This window comes from Bos taurus, chromosome X (assembly GCF_002263795.3).
Source record: "Bos taurus isolate L1 Dominette 01449 registration number 42190680 breed Hereford chromosome X, ARS-UCD2.0, whole genome shotgun sequence".
Lineage (NCBI taxonomy): Eukaryota > Metazoa > Chordata > Mammalia > Artiodactyla > Bovidae > Bos > Bos taurus.
This window is the reverse complement of record NC_037357.1, coordinates 19101555-19126394: the sequence shown is the minus strand read 5'-3', so window position 1 is coordinate 19126394 and position 24840 is coordinate 19101555. Positions and strand designations below refer to the sequence as shown.

The window sequence follows — 24840 nt, the reverse complement described above, 5'->3', positions numbered from 1 at the left end:
CACTGTGGGAGGCTGCAAGAGAGGTGCTCAGTTCTCTCCTCCAGGTGGTCCAGACAGGTGTTGACCTTGTCCAACATGGGGTGGTGGCTACCCATACTGCTCCTCGGGCGAAGCCATGGTCCTTGTCTTCTGTGTGCACATCCACAGTCACGCCCAGTTCCACATGGCCGCCACACATGATGGGCACGTGCTTGCGCAAGGCTCATGTAACTTTGGATTGAGGGGGCAAACTTGGGTGCCTGGACAGCCTAAGGCAAGGAGGGCTAAGGAGGTCATTAAAACCTTGTGCTCATTGAAATCATCCTCCTGAGGAAAATAAAGCAAGACTGTGACAGTCTGTCCTGATTGAAGATGTGCCCACTGGGTGGTGGGCTCAGGTTTCTCCCTGATTATTCAAAAGGACCTTCAAGACTGCAGGTGTCAGCAACACACATCTTGCCATCACGGTCAAGGGATCCCCAAAGCTGCAATGTGTGACCTCCCGCCCAAGGGGTTCCTCTGTATGTGGAGGTTGAAGGTCTTCTATACAGTCATTACAGCTGAAATTTCTTTCTTTGTCTCAGTATTATGACCTACTCGTGTTAAAGAATGACTTATCCATTAAGATGTGAGCTACCAGACTTAGCTATGCAAGTCCAAGTCAGCAGCCAGGAGAGAAACAGGCTGAAATTTGGATGATGGAGCACGTGGACTACTTCTCACCAGTACTCCAAATACAGGATCTGTGGTTATCAATTAAAAATTAATCAATGGGCATGTTTTCTGTGTTATAAGAGACCAAGGCATTTTGAACCTGGGGAAGACTTGAGAGAGTGAGCATAATTTTTTCCATTTATTGAGGGCTTTTTATGGCCAGGCTGTATGTTTCTCCCTCATAACTATGATGTGAGGATAAATGTGATGATGCAAGGGCATCTATGTGAAACACAGGATATCCTGACACTCAGAAGAAGGGTCTCAGTGCACAGGCACATTCATATAGCAGCACACATAACTCCTGAACCTGGTGTGCACCTTTAGAACTCTGTTCTTCCGGTGGAGGTCAAGGACCTTGTAAATCGCTAAGGCTCACCTGCCCTTCCACACCTCACCTGCCCCACCCCACCCACACACACACACACACACACACACACATTCAGAGAGCAGGGGATCGCTGCCTAATTCTACTCATGTTTTTCCTTGAATGTGGTCTCACCTAGGAGATAAATGAATGGGTGACAGGAAGTTATAGGAGAACAGGATCAGTAGGGGCCTGCCCATTCTGGGTTCCTTTTCTGCTTTTTGTTCTGATTCTTTTCCCCACCGAAGGAATGCCAAGACATGAAAGGCCTAGACCACCTTTCTGCCAAGACTTTGGGATTGACTGGTGGTCATCTCATGATATTTGGGATGGATCTCCAGGCACGGAGGTATTCTGGTGATGCTTGGAGGAAGGGTGGACTCAGACTGGAAAGGCTGTGTGTATCTTGGAAGCACCTAGGGCACAAGTCTCCTCTAGACAGAGGCAAATGCAGGCTAGTCTGTGCCTTGCTTCCAGTACTGGTGTCCTCTCAGCCTTCCTCCTGCCTCCCCATTCGTTTTTCTGTCACTATATCCCTCCAGCGATTTCTTTTTCCATCTGTCTGTATCCCAGGGACACAGGCTAGGACACAGGCTACAATTTCGTCCTAGTCTCCAGCCACAGTGGCACCGACATGAAGGTCCAGTTCCTGCTATGTGTGGTCTGAGTTTCTCTGCTGATTGTGACAAGTGATGTGGGTCTATTGGGCAGCCATTACTCTTCCAGATGTAGATCTACTCTTAGTGACTGAACCAAGTCCCAGAAGATGACACACGACAATTTTCATACCCTGGTCCAGCCCTATGTTGTGGCAGCATGGAGCCCATCTCCTGAGGGAAGGACGAGGGTGGCAACTCTGACACTAAGGATCCCCGGTTCCACTGAACTTCACAGGTTAAGGTCACTGTCCTAAACCAGAATGCCATCACTACAGAAACCAGACCCAAGTCTGGATTTACCAGGGACACCCTCACACTGACCAGTGATCGATGGGCCAAGTTCTTGATCTGGCAATCCACAGAGAATAGTTCCAGAAGTGCAGTGAAGAACCGGTATAATTTTCATTCAAATGCTTTTCAGTCTGCCCCATGTATTATTCAAAAACATTCAAATCAAAGTATTTAAGACACACCTTTTCCTGATAAGATGTACAATGATGGTTGGAAAATCTAACATTCAGAATGCTGGGAAACCGGTGCTTTCACTCCATTCATGAGTGGATCGAATTTGAGAGACATCTTTTGTAGGAGGTTTGCATATATAATATAAAGTTGATAATGTGAATGACCTTTTGTCAGTGTGTGTGTGTGTGTGTGTGTGTGTGTGTTCACCTGCACATGTGGAAGCCCTGTGCAGATTACTTCAATGTGGACACTCATCCCTTTGGCAGAAGGAGGAGCATTGAACATTTGGACAGGCAGGCAAATAGTGTCAGTAACAGGCCACAACTGACCCCAGGAAGGGATGCCAGGAGGTCGGGCCATGCCGGCCCCCAAAGGGAAGTACCAGCAGCATGGCTTAGGCAGGCAGATCCCCTAGGATATCTGGAGACCAGCCCTTAGCCAGGTGGTGAGGCTAAGTCTAGACCCTGCCTCAGGGAGGCAGGGTAGAGGGCTGGGTCGGATGCACTTGGAGGGCTCAACTAGGGGCTGCAATCGTTGGGGCCTCCGTGTGAGGCTGCTGGAACTCAAAATGCATCTGACACTTGCATTCAAGCACTACTGCAGGTGGCCATGGATGTGGTCATTCCTTTCCTCAAGATGGTCCCGACAGGATTGACCTGGTTTAACATACAGTTAATGGTTGCCTATATGGCTTCTGCTGCAATACCGTGGTTCTTGCCTTCCACGATTGTGTTCACAGCCACGCCCTGTTCCACGTGGCAGCAGACACGGTGTGCTCGCTCATGCACAAGGCTCACGTGATGTTGGAGCAAGGCGGCCATGGGTGCTCAGTCTCCCTCTTCTTCTGACCCTCTCTTTTGATCTGTTCTGTGCACTGGCACCCAAATGGTAGATTTGAAAAGAAATTGGATCTCAGTGGAGTTCACCACATCCAACTCATGTTTCTTTGCCTTGGGCCACTTATCTTCTTTCCCTTCGTTAACTCTCTTCTTCTCCCATGAGGCCAGAATATGCTTTCTTCCCCGAGAAGGCCATGTTGTTTCACATTCATGCTCCTGTGCACTTGCTCATCCTAAATCCTTTAAACCAACTCCTCTCTCTCCCACATTGTCCGTCAACTCTCATGCAACACACGTCAGCCTGGGGCATCTTTTCTTGACAGACGGGCCAGATATGGTCAACCAAATCTTCAGTACATTTTTGCCAATTCTTCTATCAGATACCACCCACATTGTGCCTTCTGGCAAAGCAATGAGTAGGCAATAGGGTTTATGACATTCTCAGTGTGGAATATCACTGGGGATCTCTTAATGAAAAGTATGAGTTCAGTGTCTCCTTATGTGCTATTGAATCTTCATATGTATTGTCCTCTATATAGCTGTATTATATGAGGATAAAATGAGCTACTAAGCTGATGAATTGGAAATTCGTGCTAAAATTTTTAAGAACAAAATGTATACATGAAGACATATGCAAAAGTTAATAAGTTAATGGAGACTTTCACATAGATGAAAGTAATACTTGTGGAACAAAACAGCTGGCGAACTGGCCAATATGTTTCTAAGATGTTGATTATGTTACACAAATTATAAGTAGGGAAAATGTCAGAGAAAGTAGACTCTTGTTGGTGGAGCTAGCATGATAAAGTCTCCAGAAAGGAGGGTTTATTTGATTGGAGACATGCATGGTGATAAAGTAACAGTCCTTATTAACTTTACATGAAAGCTTGCTGCTGCTGCTAAGTCGCTTCAGTCGTGTCCGACTCTGTGCGACCCCATAGACGGCAGCCCATCAGGTTCCCCCGTCCCTGGGATTCTCCAGGCAAGAACATTGGAGTGGGTTGCCATTTCCTTCTCCAATGCATGAAAGTGAAAAGTGAAAGTGAAGTCGCTCAGTCATGTCTGACTCTTAGCGACCCCATGGACTGCAGCCTACCAGGCTCCTCCGTCCATGGGATTTTCCAGGCAAGAGTACTGGAATGGGGTGCCATTGCCTTCTCTGACATGAAAGCTTAGTGTGTATTAATTCAGTACAGTTCAGTGGCTCAGTCGTGTCCGAATCTTTGCCACCCCAGGGCAACACACTAGGCTTCCCTCTCATCACCAACTCCCAAAGCTTACCCAAATTCATGTCCATCGAGTCAGTGATACCATCCAACCATCTCATCTTCTCTCAGCCCCTTCTCCTCCTGCCTTCAATCTTTCCCAGCATCAGGGTCTTTTCCAGTGAGGCAGCTCTTCGCATCAGGTGGCCAAAGTATTGGAGTTTCAGCATCAGTCCTTCCAATGAATATTCAGGACTGTTAGTCACTACTGTAAATGCTTTGCATGAACCCACTAAGGGTCATGGCAGCCTGAAGACATAATTCTTATTAGTATGCTCACTCTACTGTTGAGGAAACTGAGGCACAAAAGCAATGAAGGATATTCAGCTGGTAGGAATAATTGTTGTATTTGAATCCAAACAGCATACCTCTGTGTACTGTACTGTGTACCTGTACTGTACACAGTAGATTAGAAGACATTATTTTCTGCAGACAGATCACGAACGTGGAATGAAGTATAAATGAGAGAAGAATGAACAGCAGGACTTTCCTGGCGGTCCAGTGGCTAAAACTCAGTGCTTTTACTGCTGTGGGCCCAGCATCAGTCCCTGGTGGGGAAACTTAGAGCCCACAAGCTGCACAGTGAAACACACAGGAAAAAAAAGTGGAATGAATGGTGACCACAGATCTAGGAGACACTGGTGATCTGAAAGATAGGAACTGTGTGGTAGTGGTCATTTTATGCCAGGGCTTGAGAGGGTCCAGCATATATGCATCTGCTTATGCCAGTCAGAGAGACAAGCCTAGTAACACATGGGGAAGACTTGGGATATCATCAGACATGATTCACATCAATGGCCACAGTCTTCCTTGTCGTGCCTTCCCATGTGGATTAATCATCCTTTACGGATTACTGGAGAAGGCCTGTGACAGCTCTCCTGCCCTCTGGATTTTTGTGAAAGGCTCACCCAACAACCCCAGATTTGGAAGAGCTCACCTGTAATCTTTGTCTGGGCTTTCCAAGGAGCACCTAATCTCTACTGGAAAAGAAACCCCTCTGGGCCAATATCTGGTTGTCTGTTTCTGGTGTCTTTATTTTGTCGCCAATAGTTTGGAACTAATTTTCATATACTTGATTTTGCTGTTTCCTCCAAGTTCTATTTGAGTTCTATGAAGCCAAGTCTAACAACAGGATCTGTCTGTGATTTTCCAAACTATCAGTCAGAGTTGTTCAAAGAAACAAAACCAATCAGAGAAATTTTATATCTATATTTATGTGTGTGTATTCCTACACACACACACATAAACACACACACACATATATATAAATTATACACACACACACACACACACACACATATATGAAGAAGTTTTATTTTGAGGAATTTAGTTCCCTATTTGTGGAGTCTTAGACATTCTACAATCTCCTGTAAAGACAGGAAAGGCAGTGATATAATTTAGGCTCAGTCATTAGGCCTGTGAATCAGGGGGTCTGGTGGTGTGAATCTTAGTTGAAGAAATGTATTGTCTCAAGCAATGAGTTAGGAAAAAGAGGAAGAATTCTGCCTTTTGTTCCATTTGTGCCCTCAACAGGATTGGACGATGCCCACCCACATTGGGGAAGGCCTTCTGTTCTAATAAGTCACCAATTCAAATGCTCATCTCATCCAGAAACACCCTCACAGATACAACCAGAAATAGTGTTTAATTGGGACATTCCATGACCAGCCAAGTTGGCACATAAAATTAGCCATCATAGTGAGTAGGGCAACATCATGGACTGCTGCATAACACTGTTCCCACCATGAGGTCTCAAACACCCTCCTAAATGATCTTTCCCATGGGAAGGACAGTGCTACCATTACATCATCTTTCCTAGGAACCCTGTGCAACTTATGACCATGCAATCCAGCTAAGGGACCAGGGGGTCTGTGGTCCACACACCCTGTAGATGTTAGATGAGTTAAACACTCAAGGTAGTCAAGCCTAGCGAAGCTGCACCTTCTTGTTTGTACAACTCACAAATGGAGGACAGGTTCCAAAATCTCTCAGGAGGCCTCCAGGGAAAGCAGTAGGCTTCCAGTCTCACTCTGAATTTCTGTGAAGTTTAGCAACGTTTGCAGCAGAGAGATGAAGTCCTCATATATTTCTTCCTATACCAACAGGAGAAATAACACTTCTTGTGGTTGGAGTTGGAACATGAATTCAGGAAAATGGGTAGGGAAATGATTTATGCCTGGGCCTTGTAGGTAGTAAAAGATTTTCAGAGAATGAAAAGCAGGAAAGGATATGAAAATCTTGAGAAGGGTGGTACCAATCCTAGGAGGCTTCTATGTGTTAGCTTGTTGTCAATGTTCTTGGGTCTTCCCAAAATGTTTGGAACTTGAACTGACTTGCCAAATTTCCAAGTGCAAACCTTGGTTCCTTCCCACTGTTCCCAGCCCAGTACTATCTGATCCCAGAGTTCATAAACAATTCCCCTGCAACTCTGCTCTGGTATATCTCCATGTCCATATCTAATATGAAAAACTCACATTATGCCTGGAAGGAGTAAAGTTCAGATGGCTTCCTGGAGGGGGAGGTAATAGCCCTAGGCCTGGGTAAACTGAATGTGCACTGTTTCCAAAGTCTAAGATGATAAGAAACAAAGCACAGAATCTGGGTAAAGATCCAAGAAGTAGAGCTAGGCATTGAAGGATGGACACACATAGAGAAACTCATAGGAATATGAGCAGAGATTTCATTACTTCAGCTGGGCCTTGGAAAACCGTTTCCCTCCAGTAGACCTACGTGAGTGGAATGGACAATCGCCCCATCAATCATCTCAGACCCGCCAATGACGACGTTGGGAGGCGGGGCCGTGGAAACCTTGTTGAAGAAGCCCTAGCTTGTGAGCAAGCGCAAGACTAAGCTTCCGACTGTCTGGATTGTCCTGTGGAGTTTCCATCCACCATTCTCCTCAGTTAGGATTTGACGTGGCAGGTCCCTTTCCTGAGATCCCAAAAGCATTCGTTTTACTTACTCTATTCATATTTGGCTGTCTCCGGTGTGATTTGGAGAGTCAGGTAGGTGGTGTGTCCTAATGGACAATGACAGATGTTTCGGTCAGCTTCTGGGTGGATGGCAGAGGTCTCTCAGGCACTTCCGGGTTTGGTGTTCGGCGTTATTGTAACAGCCCGATGAAACTTGGAGAAATTTTCTTTGTTTAATTGTGGGTCTCGAGAACCCCATTTCCCCTTCATGGTCTTAATGTTTGTAGTGTTTGTGGCTTACTGTGAGAAAAGGGTGGGTGCCGTTGGCTGGTGGTTGTGGGGATGGCGCACAGTCCGGTGACTTTGGTCGCCATGGAGCTGATTGCCGCCTTGTACTGTTATGCGTTTGTGGTGGGTATATTGTGTGCCAGGTTGGTTCAAGTGTTGATGTTGACCATTTTTGTGACCTTAACCATTGAGGCCGTTTTTGTTATTTTCCACGTGAAACGAGAAAGTAGCTCTGAGCGAGCGTTGCTGCGTTCAGCTGACAGCCTTTGGCTGCCTTGGTGTTTTTGTATTTTAATTTAACAAAATGGCTTTAAGTTTAATATCATTCGTTGGTTAACTTTTTTTTTTTTGCTAGTTTACACAGTTTTATTTCATATACTTAAAATAGTTTTTGTTCAGTGAAATATGCAATTTTATAAGCATTGTTAACTGTTGAACATGAACCCTGTTGCTATTCTCCCATCTGGTGAGAAGGAGCTAGCCCAAATATGGATCCACATTTTCTATATTGTCTCAATTATCTTTTTCTTTTTTTTTTTCTGTTTATTTATTTTACTTTACAATATTGTATTGGTTTTTGCCATACATTGACTTGAATCACCATGGTGTAACATGTGTTCCCCATCCTGAAACCCCCTCCCACCTCCCTTCCCATCCCATCCCTCTGGGTCATCCAAGTGCACCAGCCCCCGAGCACCCTGTCTCATGCATCAACCTGGACTGGCGATTTGTTTCCCATATGATAATTTACATGTTTCAATGCCCTTCTCCATATCATCACCGCCTTGCCTTCTCCCACAGAGTCCAAAAGACTTCAATACATACTGTGTCTCTTTTGCTGTCTCATATACAGGTTATCGTTACTGTCTTTCTAAATTCCATATATATGCGTTAGTATACTGTATTGGTGTTTTTCTTTCTGGCTTACTTCACTCTGTATAATAGGCCTCCAGTTTCATCCACCTCATTAGAACTGATTCAAATGTATTCTTTTTAATGGCTGAGTAATACTCCATTGTGTATATGTACCACAGCTTTCTTATCCATTCATCTGCTGATGGACATCTAGGTTGCTTCCATGTCTTGGCTATTATAAACAGTGCTGCGATGAGCATTGGGGTACACATGTCTCTTTCCCTTCTGGTTTCCTCAGTGTGTATGCCCAGCAGTGGGGTTGCTGGATCATAAGGCAGTTCTATTTCCAGTTTTTTAAGGAATCTCCACACTGTTCTCCATAGTGGCTGTACTAGTTTGCATTCCCACCAACAGTGTAAGAGGGTTCCCTTTTCTCCACACCCTCTCCAGCATTTATTATTCGTAGACTTTTGGATCGCAGCCATTCTGACTGGTGTGAAATGGTACCTCATAGTGGTTTTGATTTGCATTTCTCTGATAAGGAGTGATGTTGAGCATCTTTTCATGTGTTTGTTAGCCATCTGTATGTCTTCTTTGGAGAAATGTCTGTTTAGTTCTTTGGCCCATTTTTTGATTGGGTCGTTTATTTTTCTGGAGTTGAGCTGTAGGAGTTGCTTGTATATTTTTGAGATTAGTTGTTTGTCGGTTGCTTCATTTGCTATTATTTTCTCCCATTCTGAAGGCTGTCTTTTCACCTTGGTAATAGTTTCCTTTGATGTGCAGAAGCTTTTAAGGTTAATTAGGTCCCATTTGTTTATTTTTGCTTTTATTTCCAATATTCTGGGAGGTGGGTCATAGAGGATCCTGCTGTGATGTATGTCGGAGAGTGTTTTGCCTATGTTCTCCTCTAGGAGTTTTATAGTTTCTGGTCTTACGTTTAGATCTTTAATCCATTTTGAGTTTATTTTTGTGTATGGTGTTAGAAAGTGGTCCAGTTTCATTCTTTTACAAGTGGTTGACCAGATTTCCCAGCACCACTTGTTTAAAGAGATTGTCTTTAATCCATTGTATATTCTTGCCTCCTTTGTCAAAGATAAGGTGTCCATATGTGCGTGGATTTATCTCTGGGCTTTCTATTTTATTCCATTGATCAATATTTTGTCTTTGTGCCAGTACCATACTGTCTTGATAACTGTGGCTTTGTAGTACAGCCTGAAGTCAGGTAGGTTGATTCCTCCAGTTCCATTCTTCTTTCTCAAGATAGCTTTGGCTATTTGAGGTTTTTTGTATTTCCATACAAATTGTGAAATTATTTGTTCTAGCTCTGTGAAGAATACTGCTGGTAGCTTGATAGGGATTGTGTTGAATCTATAAATTGCTTTGGGTAGTATACTCATTTTCACTATATTGATTCTTCCAATCCATGAACATGGTATATTTCTCCATCTATTAGTGTCCTCTTTGATTTCTTTCACCAGTGTTTTATAGTTTTCTATATATAGGTCTTTAGTTTCTTTAGGTAGATATATTCCTAAGTATTTTATTCTTTTGTTGCAATGTTGTGAATGGAATTGTTTCCTTAATTTCTCCTTCAGTTTTCTCATTGTTAGTATATAGGAATGCAAGGGATTTCTGTGTGTTAATTTTATATCCTGCAACTTTACTATATTTGTATATTAGCTCTAGTAATTTCTGGTGGAGTTTAGGGTTTTCCTATGTAGAGGATCATGTCATCTGCAAACAGTGAGAGTTTTACTTCTTCTTTTCCAATCTGGATTCCTTTTATTTCTTTTTCTTCTCTGATTTCTGTGGCCAAAACTTCCAAAATTATGTTGAATAGTAGTGGTGAGAGTGGGCACCTTTGTCTTGTTCCTGACTTTAGGGGAAATGCTTTCAATTTTTCACCATTGAGGATAATGTTTGCTGAGGGTTTGTCATATATAGCTTTTACTATGTTGAGGTATGTTCCTTCTATGCCTGCTTTCTGGAGGGGTTTTATCATAAATGGATGTTGAATTTGTCAAAGGCTTTCTCTGCATCTATTGAGATAATCAGATGGTTTTTATTTTTCAATTTGTTAATGTGGTGTATTACATTGATTTGCGGATATTGAAGAATACTTGCATCCCTGGGATAAAGCCCACTTGGTTGATGTATGATCTTTTTAATATGTTGTTGGATTCTGTTCGCTAGAATTTTGTTAAGGATTTTTGCATATATGTTCATCAGTGATATTGGCCTGTAGTTTCTTTTTTTGTGGCATCTTTGTCAGGTTTTGGTATTAGGGTGGCTTCATAGAATGAGCTTGGAAGTTTGCCTTCTGCAATTTTCTGGAAGAGTTTGAGTAGGATAGGTGTTAGTTCTCTAAATTTTTAGTAGAATTCAGCTGTGAAGCCATCTGGTCCTGGGCTTTTGTTTGTTGGAAGATTTATGATTACAGTTTCAATTTCCATGTTTGTGATGGGTCTGTTAAGATTTTCTATTCTTCCCGGTTCAATTTTGGAAAGTTGTACTTTTCTAAGAATTTGTCCATTTCTTCCAAGTTGTCCATTTTATTTGCATATAGTTACTGATAATAGTCTGTTATGATCCTTTGTATTTCTGTGTTGTCTGTTGTGATCTCTCCATTTTCATTTCTAATTTTGTTGATTTGATTTTTCTCTCTTTGTTTCTTGATGAGTCTGGCTAATGTTTGTCAATTTTATCTAACTTCTCAAAGAACCAGCTTTTGGTTTTGTTGATTTTTGCTATGGTCTCTTTTGTTTCTTTTGCATTTATTTCTGCCCTAATTTTTAAGATTTCTTTCCTTCTACTAACCCTGGGGTTCATAATTTCTTCCTTTTCAAGTTGCTTTAGGTGTAGGGTTAGGTTATTTATTAGACTTTTTTTCTTGTTTCTTGAGGTAAGCCTGTGTTGCTATGAACCTTCCCCTTAGCACTGCTTTTACAGTGTCCCATAGGTTTTGGGTTGTTGTGTTTTCATTTTTATTCGTTTCTATGCATATTTTGATTTCTGTTTTGATTTCTTCTGTGATTGTTGTTTATTCAGCAGCGTGTTGTTCAGCCTCTATATGTTGGAATTTTTAATTGTTTCTCTCCTGTAATTCAGATCTATCTTACTGCATTGTGGTAAGAAAGAATGGTTAGAATGATTTCAGGTTTTTTTTTTTTTTGAATTTACCAAGGCTAGATTTATGGCCAGGGATGTGATCTATCCTGGAGAAGGTTCCATGTGTGCTTGAGAAAAAGGTGAAATTCATTGTTTTGGGGTAAAATGTCCTATAGATATCAAGTAGGTCTAACTGGTCTATTGTATCATTTAAAGTTTGTGTTTCCTTGTTGATTTTCTGTTTAGTTGATCTATCCATAGGCATGAGTGGGGTATTAAAGTCTCCCACTATTATTGTGTTATTGTTAATTTTCCCTTTCATACTTGTTAGCATTTGTCTTACATATTGTGGTGCTCCTATGTTGGGTGCATATATATTTATGATTGTTATATCTTCTTCTTGGATTGATCCTTTGATCATTATGTAGTGTCCTTCTTTGTCTCTTTTCACAGCCTTTGTTTTAAAGTCTATTTTATCTGATATGAGTATTGCTACTCCTGCTTTCTTTTGGTCTCTATTTGCATGGAATATCTTTTGCTAGCCTTTACTTTCAGTCTGTATGTGTCCCTTGTTTCGAGGTGAGTCTCTTGTAGACAACACATATAGGGGTTATGTTTTTGTATCCATTAAGCCAGTCTTTGTCTTTTGGTTGGGGCATTCAACCCACTTATGTTCAAGGTAATTATTGATAAGTATGATCCTGTTGCCACTTACTTTATTGTTTTGGGTTCGAGTTTATACACCCTTTCTGTGTTTCCTGTCTAGAGAAGATCCTTTAGCTTTTTTGGAGAGCTGGTTTGGTGGTGCCATATTCTCTCAGCTTTTGCTGGTATGTAAAGCTTTTGATTTCTCCTTCATATTTGAATGAGATCCTTTCTGGGTACAGTAATCTGGGCTGTAGGTTATTTTCTTTCATCACTTTAAGTATGTCCTGCCATTCCCTCCTGGCCTGAAGAGTTTCTATTGAAAGATCAGCTGTTATCCTTATGGGAATCCCCTTGTGTGTTATTTGTTGTTTTTCCCTGGCTGCTTTTAATATTTGTTCTTTGTGTATGATCTTTGTTCTTTTGATTAATATGTGTCTTGGGGTGTTTCACCTTGGGTTTATCCTGTTTGGGACTCTCTGAGTTTCTTGGACTTGGGTGATTATTTCCTTCCCCATTTTAGGGAAGTTTTCAACTATTATCTCCTCAAGTATTTTCTCATGGTCTTTCTTTTTGTCTTCTTCTGGGACTCCTATGATTTGGATGTTGGGGCGTTTACCATTGTCCCAGAGGTCTCTGAGGTTGTCCTCATTTCTTTTAATTCTTTTTTCTTTTTCCCTTTCTGTTTCATTTATTTCTATCACTCGATCTTCTACCTGACTTATCCTATCTTCTGCCTCTGTTATTCTACGGTTGCTTCCCTCCAGAGTGTTTTTTAATCTCATTTATTGCATTATTCATTATATATTGACTCTTTTTTATTTCTTCTAGGTCCTTGTTAAACCTTTCTTGCATCTTTTCGATCCTTGTCTCCAGGCTGTTTATCTGTAACTCCAATTTGTTTTCAAGATTTTCGATCATTTTCACTATCATTATTCAGACTTCTTTATCAGGTAGATTCCCTATCTCTTCCTCTTTTGTTTGGTTTGTTGGGCATTTGTCCTGTTCCTTTACATGCTGGGTATTTCTCTGCCTTTTCATCTTGTTTACATTGCTGTGTTTGGGGTGGCCTTTCTGTATTCTGGCAGCCTGAGTCTGACTTCTCTAAAGTAAGGGTCATGGGAAATGTTGCATCCATGTGGTAAGTTTCCTCTGGTGTGTCAGAATTAAATGCTGCAAAAGGGGTTCAAAAGGAGGGGTTCCGCATGTAAGTTGGCTCTGGCATACATCAGACTGCTCTAAAACAAGGGTTGTGAGAAATGTTGGGTCTAGAGAGTAAGGTGCCTCTAGCCTGAATCAGAATTGTGTGCCTCGAAGTTCATCAGAAATATTTGGTCAGGGTAGTCAGTCAGCTTTGGCCACAGTCATAGTTCACTAAAGCCAGGGTCAAGGGAAATGATGGGTCCAGGTGTGAGATAGGCTCTTGACCAAGTCCGGCTTTTTTGGTGGACGGAGCATGAGAAAAGTTGGGTCGGGGTGTAAGTTAGGTCTGGCCTGAGTCAAATTTCTGTGCCACAAGGAAATTGGAAAATGTTGGGCCTGGGTGGTAACTTAGCTCTGGCCTGAGTCATAATTTGTGTCACAAATAGGATAGGAAATGTGAGGTTCAGGGCATCAATTGATTCTGGCCCAAGTCAGACTTTTCTAAAGCATGGGTCATGGGAAATATTGGGTCCACGTGCTCAGGTAGCACTGGCCTGTGTCAGACTTCTGTGCCCCAAGGTGAAAGGTTGTTGACCGTGAAAGATGGCAGGGTTCTTGGCCTGCGGAGGAGAGGAATTCAATTCGGGGCCAGTGATGAGGCCTGATCACTCAGAGCGTTTGTGTCTCATCAGATCAGATCAGATCAGATCAGATCAGTCGCTCAGTCGTGTCCGACTCTTTGCAACCCCATGAATCGCAGCACGCCAGGCCTCCCTGTCCATCACCAACTCCCGGAGTTCACTCAGACTCGCGTCCATTGAGTCAGTGATGCCATCCAGCCATCTCATCCTCTGTCGTCCCCTTCTCCTCCTGCCCCCAATCCCTCCCAGCATCAGAGTCTTTTCCAATGAGTCAACTCTTGCATGAGGTGGCCAAAGTACTGGAGTTTCACCTTTAGCATCATTCCTTCCAAAGAAATCCCAGGGCTGATCTCCTTCAGAATGGACTGGTTGGATCTCCTTGCAGTCCAAGGGACTCTCAAGGGTCTTCTCCAACACCACGGTTCAAAAGCATCAATTCTTCAGCACTCAGCCTTCTTCACAGTCCAACTCTCACATCCATACATGACCACAGGAAAAACCATAGCCTTGACTAGCCGGACCTTTGTTGGCAAAGTAATGTCTCTGCTTTTGAATACGCTATCTAGGTTGGTCATAACTTTCCTTCCAAGGAGTAAGCGTCTTTTAATTTCATGGCTGCAGTCACCATCTGCAGTGATTTTGGAGTCCCCAAAAATAAAGTCTGACACTGTTTCCACTGTTTCCCCATCTATTTCCCATGAAGTGATGGGACCAGATGCCATGATCTTCGTTTTCTGAATGTTGAGCTTTAAGCCAACTTTTTCACTCTCCACTTTCACTTTCATCAAGAGGCTTTTTAGTTCCTCTTCTTTTTCTGCCATAAGAGTGGTGTCATCTGCATATCTGAGGTTATTGATATTTCTCCCGGCAATCTTGATTCCAGCTTGTGCTTCTTCCAGTCAGTGTTTCTCATGATGTACTCTGCATATAAGTTAAATAAGCAGGGTGACAATATACAGCCTTGACGTACTCCTTTTCCTATTTGGAACCAGTCAGATAACCCCTTATTCTGGCTTGTGTATCTGGCATATATATCTTATGTATATTCTGGCTCATCTCTGGCTTGAGACCTTGTTTTCAAGGTCTATAGGTGCCTCTCAAGTGCACAGTCTCAACATTAACTGCAGGGTTTTAATCTGTGGCACTTGTCACTTTCAGAGTGGTTCCCCCTTCTTTGTTTATTTTGGCTTCCTCTGTTTTCAGTTCTCTTCCATGTCTAATTTCTGCCCTGATACAAGGGGGCGAAGGTGGCCACTTATTTAGGCTCATTTGTTTAGTTGTGTTGTGGGGAGGGAGGGGCACTGCAAACAAATACCACTGGCATGTGTGGGGAGTGCTTGCAGTGGATGGACCACACTGGGTTTGCCACAGCCCAAGGCGGCGTGTCCTTCCTGGGTCCACCCTGCTCAGGCTCCAGGGTGCTCTGCAAGGGCATTGTCCCAAGTGGGCCCTGCATTTTGTGCACTTCCCAGGTCTAAGCTGCTCAGGTTCTAGGGTGTTCTGCAGGGGCACAGACCCAGATGGGCTGTGGGTTTTGTGCCTTTCCCAGGTCTGAGCAACTCAGGTAACTGGGCGCTTGGTGAGTGCACTGTCCCAGGTGGGCCATGCATCTTGTGCACCGCCCCGGTCCTGGCCACTTGGTTTCCTAGGTGCACTGTGACAGCCTCAGGTGTGCTATGTATCTCCTCTGGGGAGCTGATCTCAGGTTGTGACACTCCTGGCAGATGTGAACTGTCCAGTATCCCAGGAGGACATGATTAGCAACTGGAAGCCTGCTCACAGTTTGATAGAAGATGCAGTCTCTGGGGCCAAGATTGCAGCAGCCCCTTGTCTTCCGGCTCTGGCTGTGACACAGCTGCCTCTCTGGCACTGGGGAGGGAGGGCCCTAAATGGCAGCTGGCTTGCTCTCATTTGGTATTCGCTCAATCCTTTGTTCTGTGAGCACACCAGGGGTCATCCTGTGGCATTAGAGCCTTTCACAGGAAAGGTTTATTTCTTGTTTTTCATCTCTCTAGCAATCCCACGGTTTAGGTTGCTATCTCACATTGGCTTCCTCAGATTGTCCTCAGGGCATTCAGGCCCGGTCCTTACCGTAAGGACCAATGATGCAGCCTGTACCTCCCAGTCCAGCCCCCACCTGCTGCTGGTGGAAGAGAGTGTCTGTGCCGCTTCTCCATCTCTGCTTGTAGTTGTGGTTAGGCGCATATTCTGTAGGGTATCCCCCCCGTCCTGTTATGTTGCCCGCTGAGATCCCAAAACTCCCCACAGACACACCTATGAAACGGTTTTCTACAATGTGGAAACTTCTCCTTCACAACTCCCTTTCCAGGACGGGTCTCTGTCCCTAAATCTTTTGTCTGTTTTCATCTTTTATATTTTGTCCTACCTCCTTTTGAATAGATTGGGCTGCTTTTCTGCGTGCCTGGTGTCCTCTGCCAGTGTTCAGAAATTATTTTGTGGAAGTTGCTCAACATTCAAACGATCTTTTGATGAATTTGGGGGTGGGAAAGTGGTCTCCCTATCCTTTTCCTCCACCATCTTGGGACCACCCCCCTTCTCTTTCTCATCTTGCCCATATCAAAACTGTCTGTGCTGGATGGCTGTTCCTGTACCTGAAGGTCATGGACACATAACACCCACAAGGCTTTGTGATGTCCTTCAAGAATTCCACATGCAGATGGCGCTGCCCCACTAAGTTTTCCAGTTATTTAAGTATCTACAGTCTCACATTGAGATATACTCCCCCTACTTTCTTCCTGTACCCCAAGACCTCTCTTCTCTTTCTTACTTGCTCTTCTGAAGACTGGGTGTGCAGTAGGCACTGTCCCTGTGACTGAAGGCCTTGGCAACACAACACCCACAGGCTTTTCTGATTTAGTTCAACAAATCCACTAGCAGATGGTGCTGCTACACTACATTTCCTGAATTCTACCTGGCTCTACAGCCTCACATTGACATTTACTCTCCCACTCCCTTCCTGTGCCCCAAGACCTGTCTTTTCTTTCTTCTCTTGCCCTTATCAAACGTGACTGTGCAGGAGTGACTCTCCCTGTTGCTGAAAGCCTTGTTGACACAACACCTCCATGGCTCTCAGATGTAGTTCAAGGAATACACCATCAGAAGGCACTGATTCACTAGCTCTTCGAGTTCTCCTTGGCTCCACAGTCTCACAGTGATATCTACTCCCACTCCCTTCCTGTGCCTCAAGACCTCTCTTCTCTTTCTTCTTTTGTTCATATCAAAATTGTGCGAGGGTGACTGTCTCTGTGTCTGAAGACCTTAGCAACACAATACTCCAAGGGACTTCTGATGTAATTCAAGGAATCCACCAGCAGATGGCTCTTCTCCACTAGCATAGAAATCGGAAGCACATAATCAGGTAACAGGTTCCTTTTTTTATTTATGTATTTATTTGACTGTGATGGGTCATCCTTGCTTCAGTGGGCTTTTATCTAGTTGCAGCGATCCAGGGCTTCTCTTGGTTCAATTTTATGAGCTTCTCATTGCTGTGACTTGTTTCCTAGCACAGGCCCTAGTAATGGCTTCAATAGTTGTGGCGCCCTGGCTTAGTTCCCCCTTGGCATGTGGGGTCTTCCTGTACCAGAAATTGAACCTCTGTCCCCTGCACTGGCAGGTGGAATCTTAACCACTGGGACCCCAAGGGAAGACCTGGAAGGTGAAGTCTTAACTACTGGACCACTGTGGAAGTTCCCCCAGGTCATAGATTTAGATGCAGACATATGACGGGAGCTTGGTCCAAGAAACAAAGCATGAACAGGGTGCAACTGACCAAAATCGTGAAGAAATGCCTGAGCTGAAATCAAGCAAACTGGCTGCTAACCTTGAATCTCCCACCCCTAGTTCTGTGGCTTTTGTACATCATTGTGAGTCTTTAAATTTTATTTTATTTTTAAACTTTACATAATTGTATTAGTTTTGCCTTAAACTCACTTAAAATACAGTTCACTTACGTTAACCTCTCGGTCCTCAAGCTACCAGGGTGTAGTGCTTCTCAAACTTTAATGTGCATGGAATCACCAGGCATATTATGAAAGTGCAAGTCCTGGTTCAATAGGCCTGTGATGGAGGCCTCAGAGTCAGAAATTCCCAGGTGATGCTAATGCTGCTGGTCCCTAGACCACACTTTGAGTAGCAAGCAAGCATATACTACAGAAGTGGCTTAAGGGCTCTCACTGCTGGTGTGGATGGAAGGTCAGAGGCAGAACTTTAGTCATCATGCCCTTGCAAGCTTCAGCCAGTGCCTTGCCTTTTGAGGTCCTGAGACTGTGGAGCTCGTCTGATCAGCTCTGAATCAAGCTGATCAGTAACAAAGATTTATCCTGGAGGATAGACTGCTTCCACGTGGTCAATGTTCCCCTTGGTCAGTGTTCATTGATTGATGTAAAATGAGTGGCCAACACATCGCCAGGGCTTTCTGATATAGTTCATGAGATCCACCAGCAGATGGTAGGTTATTGAGTTACACTAGGCTCTACGGCCTCACATTGACATCCGCTCCTCCCACTCCTATGCTGTGCCCCAAGACCTAACTTCTCTTTCTCCTCTTGCCCTTATCAAAACTGACTCTTCTCAGATGACTGTTCCTGTTGTTGAGGCCTTAGGAACACATCTCCCCTGGACCTTTCTGATGCAGTTCAAAGAATCCACAAGTAGAAGACGCTGCTCAAATATATTTTCGAGTTATACAAGATTCTGTAGCCTCACGTTGACATCCACCACACCCCCACTCCCTTCCTGTGCCCCAAAAGCTATCTTCTCTTTCTTCTCTTGACCTTATCAAAACTGGCTGTGCAGCAGTGACTGTGTCTGTGGTGAAGCCTTTGGCAACACAACACCCCAAGGGCTTTCTGATATAGTTCAAGGAATCAACCAGCAGATGGTGATGCTCCACTAACATGGATATCAGAACCACATAATCAGTTCATAGGTTCTTTATTATTTTTTATTTATATATTTACTTTGGCTGTGCTGGGTCTTTGGAGAAGGCAATGGCACCCCACTCCAGTACTCTTGCCTGGAGAATCCCATGGATGGAGGAGCCTGGTGGGCTGCAGTCCATGGGGTCGCTAAGAGTCGGACATGACTGAGCGACTTCACTTTCACTTTTTACTTTCATGCATTGGAGGAGGAAATGGCAACCCACTCCAGTGTTCTTGCCTGAAGAATCCCAGGGACAGGGAGGCTGTCTATGGGGTTGCACAGAGTCGGACACGACTGAAGCGACTTAGCAGCAGCAGCTGGGTCTTTGTTGCTGTGGTGGGCCTTTCTCTAGCTGCGGTGAGCCAGGGATACTCTTTTTTGCAGCGTTCAGACTTCTCATTGCCCTGACTTCTCGTTTCAGAGCACAGGACCTAGGGCACCAGGGCTTCCACAGTTGTGGAGCCCAGCTTCGTTACTCCGTGCAAAGTGGAATCTTCCCGGACCAGGGATCGAAGCCACGTGTCATGCACTGGCAGGCTGAGTCTCAACCAGTGAACCACCTGGGGAGCCCCCGAGGCTGAAATCTTAACTACTGGACCTCCAGGGAAGTCCCACAAGTCATGGATTTAGATGCAAGGACACATGACAGGGGCTTTGTCCCAGAAACAAGGCATGAACTTGTCCTCTGGGATCAGAGGGAATCTGCCACAGGGTGCAACTGACCAGAATAGTGCAGAGAAGCCTAAGCCGAAAGTCAGGAAACCTGGCTGCTACCTTGCATCTCCCACCCACTAGTTGTGTAGCTTTGGGTGCATCATTATGAATCTTCCTTAGTTTGTTTGTACAACACAGTTCACTTACGTCAACCTCTTGGCCCTCAAGCTTCCAGGGAGTAGTGCTTCTCAGTACTGCACTACTTTGCAGGTGGCATGTATTTTGGTGTTGTCTCATGATATCTAGTTAATTTTTGTATGTTATGTGAGTTTTTTTGTTTTTAAAGATGTGCTTTTCCAATGTTTCCAGTATTTTGTTGAAAATGTTATTTTTCTCTGTTGTACTGCATTTACACCTCAGTCAGAAGGCAATAGTCCTTCTGACTTACTTCACTCTGTATAATAGTTTCATCCACCTCTTAATTAGCTTCCAATTAAAATAAATTAAAAAAAGGCAATCGTCCATATAGTTTTGAGTATATTGTGAACTCTGTTCTCATCCATTGATCTGTAAATCTATCTTTATACCAAGATCACACTGAATTATTGTTGATCTATATCAAGTTTTGAAATGAAGTAGTATAAATCCTGCATCTTTGTTCTTTTTCAAAAATTTTGGCTCTCCTTAGCCTTTTGTATTTCTATGGAAAGGTGGAATCACTTTGTCAGTTTATCTTCAAAGTCCTACTGTTGCTTCATTGGGAATGCATTGAATCTATAGGCCAGTTTTCTAGAGCTCCCATCCAGCAATATTGAGTGTTCAAATCTGTGAGCATGAGATATCAATTTATGTTTGTAGTATTTAATTCCTTCTGTAATTTTCAGTGTACAGGTCTTCCAGAAATTTTGTAAAATTTATCCCAAAGTACTAGTATTTCTGCAAAGAAAACATATAAATGGCTACCAAACAAATGAACAGATGCTCCACGTCATTGAAAGTTGAAAGTGTCAGCTGCTCAGTCATGTCCAACTCTTTTGCAATTCCAGGGACTGTAGCCCACCAGGCTCCTCTGTCCATGAAATTCTCCAGGCAAGAATACCGGAGTGGGTAGCCATTACTTTCTCCAGGGGATCTTCCCAACCTAGGGATCAAACCCTGGTCTCCTGCACTGCAGGCAGATTCTTTACTGTCTGAACCACCAGGAAGTCCAATTTCACATCATTAGCCTTAGGGAAATGCACATGAAAATTGCTTCACACATACTAGGATAACCGTAAATTAGAAAAGAAAAATAACAACTGTTGGAGAGTGTGGAATCATCATACATTACTAAGTGGGACTGTAAATGGTGCAGCCTCTATGTAAAACAGTTTGGTGAGTTCTTCCATTAGTTAAACATAGAATTAACATGTTATCCAGCAATTCTACTCCTAGTTGTGGACCCCCAAAATTGAAATCAGGTGTTCAAACAAAACCTGTACTTGAATGTCCATAGTAACCCTATTCACAATGGCAAAAAGGTAGAAACAACACAAATGTCCACAAACATATGACTGGATAAATAAAATGTCATATATCCATAAAATGGAATATTATTCTCCCATTAAAAGAAACATACAATAATGTGAATGAACTACAGATAATGTGAATGAACTACAAAATATTACACTAAGAAGCCAGGTATAAAAGGTTACATATCATATGATTCCATTTGTATGAAATACCCATAAAAAGTATATACATAGAGACAGAAAGCATATTTGTATTTGCCAAGGAGTAGGGTAGGGAGGTAATGAAGACTGACAATGCACATGGTGTTCTCATCTGTGGTGATGGAAATATTCTAGAATTAGATAATGGTGATGGTTACATATTGGGGATGTACTTCATGCTACTGAATTTGGTACTTTAAAATGGTTAAAATGGCGACATTTGTTGTGTATTTTGCCATAATAGAAGACCCATCTCATCATAAATTTAAGGATTTGTTCATACTTTCTCAATCTGTTCCACTGATCTACGTGACTATCTTTGTACAAGATTCATACTGTTTTGATTACTGTGGCTTTATGACTTCTGGAATAGGTATGATAAATCCTTCAACTGTTTTCCTTTTTCAAAATGTTTTGGCTATTTAAGGTGATATAAATGTATATTCCGCATATATTTTAAGATCAGCTTGTCAATTTCTACAGGAAATTCAGCTGAGATTTTGATAGATATTGGGCTAAATCTTGGGGAAGGTTGCCATATTGAGTCTCCCAATCCATGAACTATCTTTACTAAGTTTAAATTTTCTCAGCTATGTCTTATAATGTTTTAAGTTTTAGTTTGCAGGTCTTATTCATTTTTTATGGGATTTATCCCTAATGTTTTATTCTTTTGAAGGCTATTACGTATCCAGTTGCTTTCTTAATTTCATTTTTGGAATTTTTTGTGCTAGTATGTACAAGTATAAGCGATATTTTGATGTTGATATTGTGTCCTGTTGGCCTTGCTAAATTTGTTTATGGGTCTAGTGGCTTTTTTGTGTCTGTGCTTTGTTATTTTCTCCATACAGGATGATCTGTGAATAAATAAAGCTTTATTTCTTCCTTTCCAATTCGGATGGATTTGTCAGGGTAGGGGGCTTATTCCATTTGCTCAAGCTTCCACTACAATGATGAATAGAAATGGCAAGAGTAGACACCATGCATTGTTCCCAATATTAGGAACATTCTTTCACCATTAAATATTATGCACACTGAGGTTTTTTATAGACTATTTGCCAGAAGAATGAGTTCCTAACAATTTCAATGTTCTTAAAAGTTTTTAAAATCATGAATGGGTACTGAATTTCACCAAATCCATGTTTTAAATCTTTTGGAATGATTATGTATTACCCCTTTGTTCTATTAATATGAAGTATAACATTCACTGGTTTCCTGCCATGACCCCACCCAATTATAGCCCTCAGGATGCTCCCCTCCCCCAGCTTCTGGCCACCAGAGTCGGGTGAGCTCACCAACAGACCCTCTCCTCCAAGGGGGCACCACACCAGAAACAAGAGGCCTCCTTTTTTTTTTTTTTTTGAACTAAAATAATTTTTTTTATTAACTTAGATAGACACAAGATTTGACAACACTGAAAACAAGAACATTTCTCTGACCAGACTGCGCTGACTGGTGGAGAGTTCATCACACACAGAAAAGGGAAAGCTGTCTTATTCAAGTCGGTGATGGCGTAGAACCTCCACTGCCTGAAAAAGAGATTGCAATTTAAATAAATAAAGTACATACAGAGGAGAGCAGCAGAGGCCTAGTGAGGAGATGAGGAAAAGGTGGGAGAGCAGCAGCAGCAGCAAACTACTCAAGATCAAAATGGTAAGAAAAATAGTGGCAGGAGCACGTGCTGAGGACGTGTCCCCACCCCTCCCACAGCCAATACCTTTGGGGGCGGACAGCACCAGCCAGAGCCCCATGGGGAGGGGGGATTCTCTGCAGGTGATGATGGGTCTCTGAGCCCGGGGCCCCTGAATCTCCAACATACTTTCTCCACTTTAGGAAGCGGCCTCCCAGGACCCAGGCAGCTCCAACAGAGCTGGGAGCCTGGGGAGGACAGGATGCCCGTCCCCCAGAGCACACCCACTAAACAGCTCAGCACCTTCTGCAACTCACAGCCACTCATGTGTGCATAAACACTCACACACACGCATTCACACATGCACACTGACATGTATATTCACACCCGCACACACTCTCACATCAGTACCTTCACACACACACATCCGTGCACTCATACCCATACACTCATCCACACTCATACACCCACACATCCCCATGCTCACACACTCAAGCCCTCATGCATGAACATGCAAATTCACACACACATCCCCACACTCACATGCACTCAACATGCGCACTCACACACAGGCACGCACATATTAAGTAAAGACCCTCCCTAGTGCCCTCCCCAGGTCCTCTCAGGCTGGCCCAGGAAGAGGCTGCGGCTGGGGATCCAGTCACCCAGAGCGTGAGATCCGAAACTTGAAAAGGGCACATTTACACATCAGCCCCAAGGAGGCCCCTGGTCCTCTGCTCCTCTCCTCCCCTGCAGCACATGTCACAGTCTCTCAGAACTCCAGGGATGCAGTCCAAAGGCTGGCAGTCTCCTGGAAGTGGTCCTGGAGGGACACAGTTGGGGTGGAGGAGGGGCCACCAGGACCAGGGGTTTCCAGGCAACTTGGCACAAGGGAGGAAGCCATCAGTGCCCTTCCATCTGTGGGAATCTGCGGGGGGCACGTGGTAGCCCAGGTGCAGCCTCAGGCCTCGGGGTGAGGCAGGCAGAACTCTTCGGCCAGGACCTGGGTGGCTGAGAAGGGCACATGGTGTGAGGCTCAGCCCCTCTGTCCCAGGGGCAACCAGGCTGCTGTGGTTCTTAGTCCCAGGAACTGAGGACCAGGACCGCGAGCAATCAGTGAGGGGGCAGATGTGGATGTGGGATGGGGGTGAGGGCCAGGGCCTCTCCCGGCTCCCCTCAGTGCCGCTCCTGGTGCACCAGTCAGCAGCACAGCCAGGACCGCTGCAGGCCCATCCAGAGCAGATGCTCCTGTGTGATCCCTAGCAGGAGGGCAGCCTGGAGACAGAGACATGGGGTCATGCGTGGGTCTCAGCTCCACCCCACCCAATTGTATCCCTTCCCTCCTATTACACTCGGCCCCAGGAGCCAGCCAACACCCCCACCCAAACTGAGAGGCCTGTGGCACTCAACACCAAGGAACCCCTGGTTAAGCCTTGCATGGGGCTTGGGTTGGGGTGGGGAGGTTTGTGTGTAAGGACCTTGCTCCCCAAGGGGGTTCTGGGACTCATCTCTCCTGTGACCGTATCAGCTCAGACTGTCCCCCAGTTCTTGCCTGTGACTTGCTCTCACCTTCCCTGCCACGGGCCTCTCTCTCTCTCTAGATCTCTTGGGAGCCTGTGCTCCCCTCCCCCATCCCACTGTGCCAGGTCTCCCAGAGACTGGGGGGCAGGTAGGCAGTGAGACCCAGAGGCAGGTTCAGCTCCCCCACTTCTGATCTATGTCACAAGGGCAAATGTCTCCCTTCCCAGAGCCCAGCAGGTGGGGAGAACCTGCTCCACCAGAGTGTCTCTAGCTCCATCCTTCCTTCCCCATGCCAGTACTGGATCACCAGGCCACCCCTTCCCTCGGGCTCTCCACCTGGAAGGCCCTGCCTCTCTTCGAGGGGTCAGGCATTTTCTCGGGTGCTCCCCAGGCAACTCTAGGGTCAGGGGTGCCCCAGGCAGGGATTTGACTCTCTGGACAAGACCACGGAAGGGGCGGTTCACCTTCTATAAAACCAGTTCCTGCAAGAAAACATGGGGACTTG

The 24840-nt window shown here is 44.3% G+C and overlaps 1 long non-coding RNA gene across 1 annotated transcript; it reads left to right on the top strand.

Annotated features, from left to right (window-relative positions):
* The first annotated feature begins 6847 nt into the window (after positions 1 to 6847).
* LOC112445060 (uncharacterized) lies at positions 6848 to 22077 on the top strand. The gene is made up of 2 exons (XR_003033460.2): positions 6848 to 7293; positions 19243 to 22077. It is a non-coding gene; the product is annotated as an uncharacterized lncRNA (long non-coding RNA).
* Positions 22078 to 24840: the final 2763 nt, after the last annotated feature.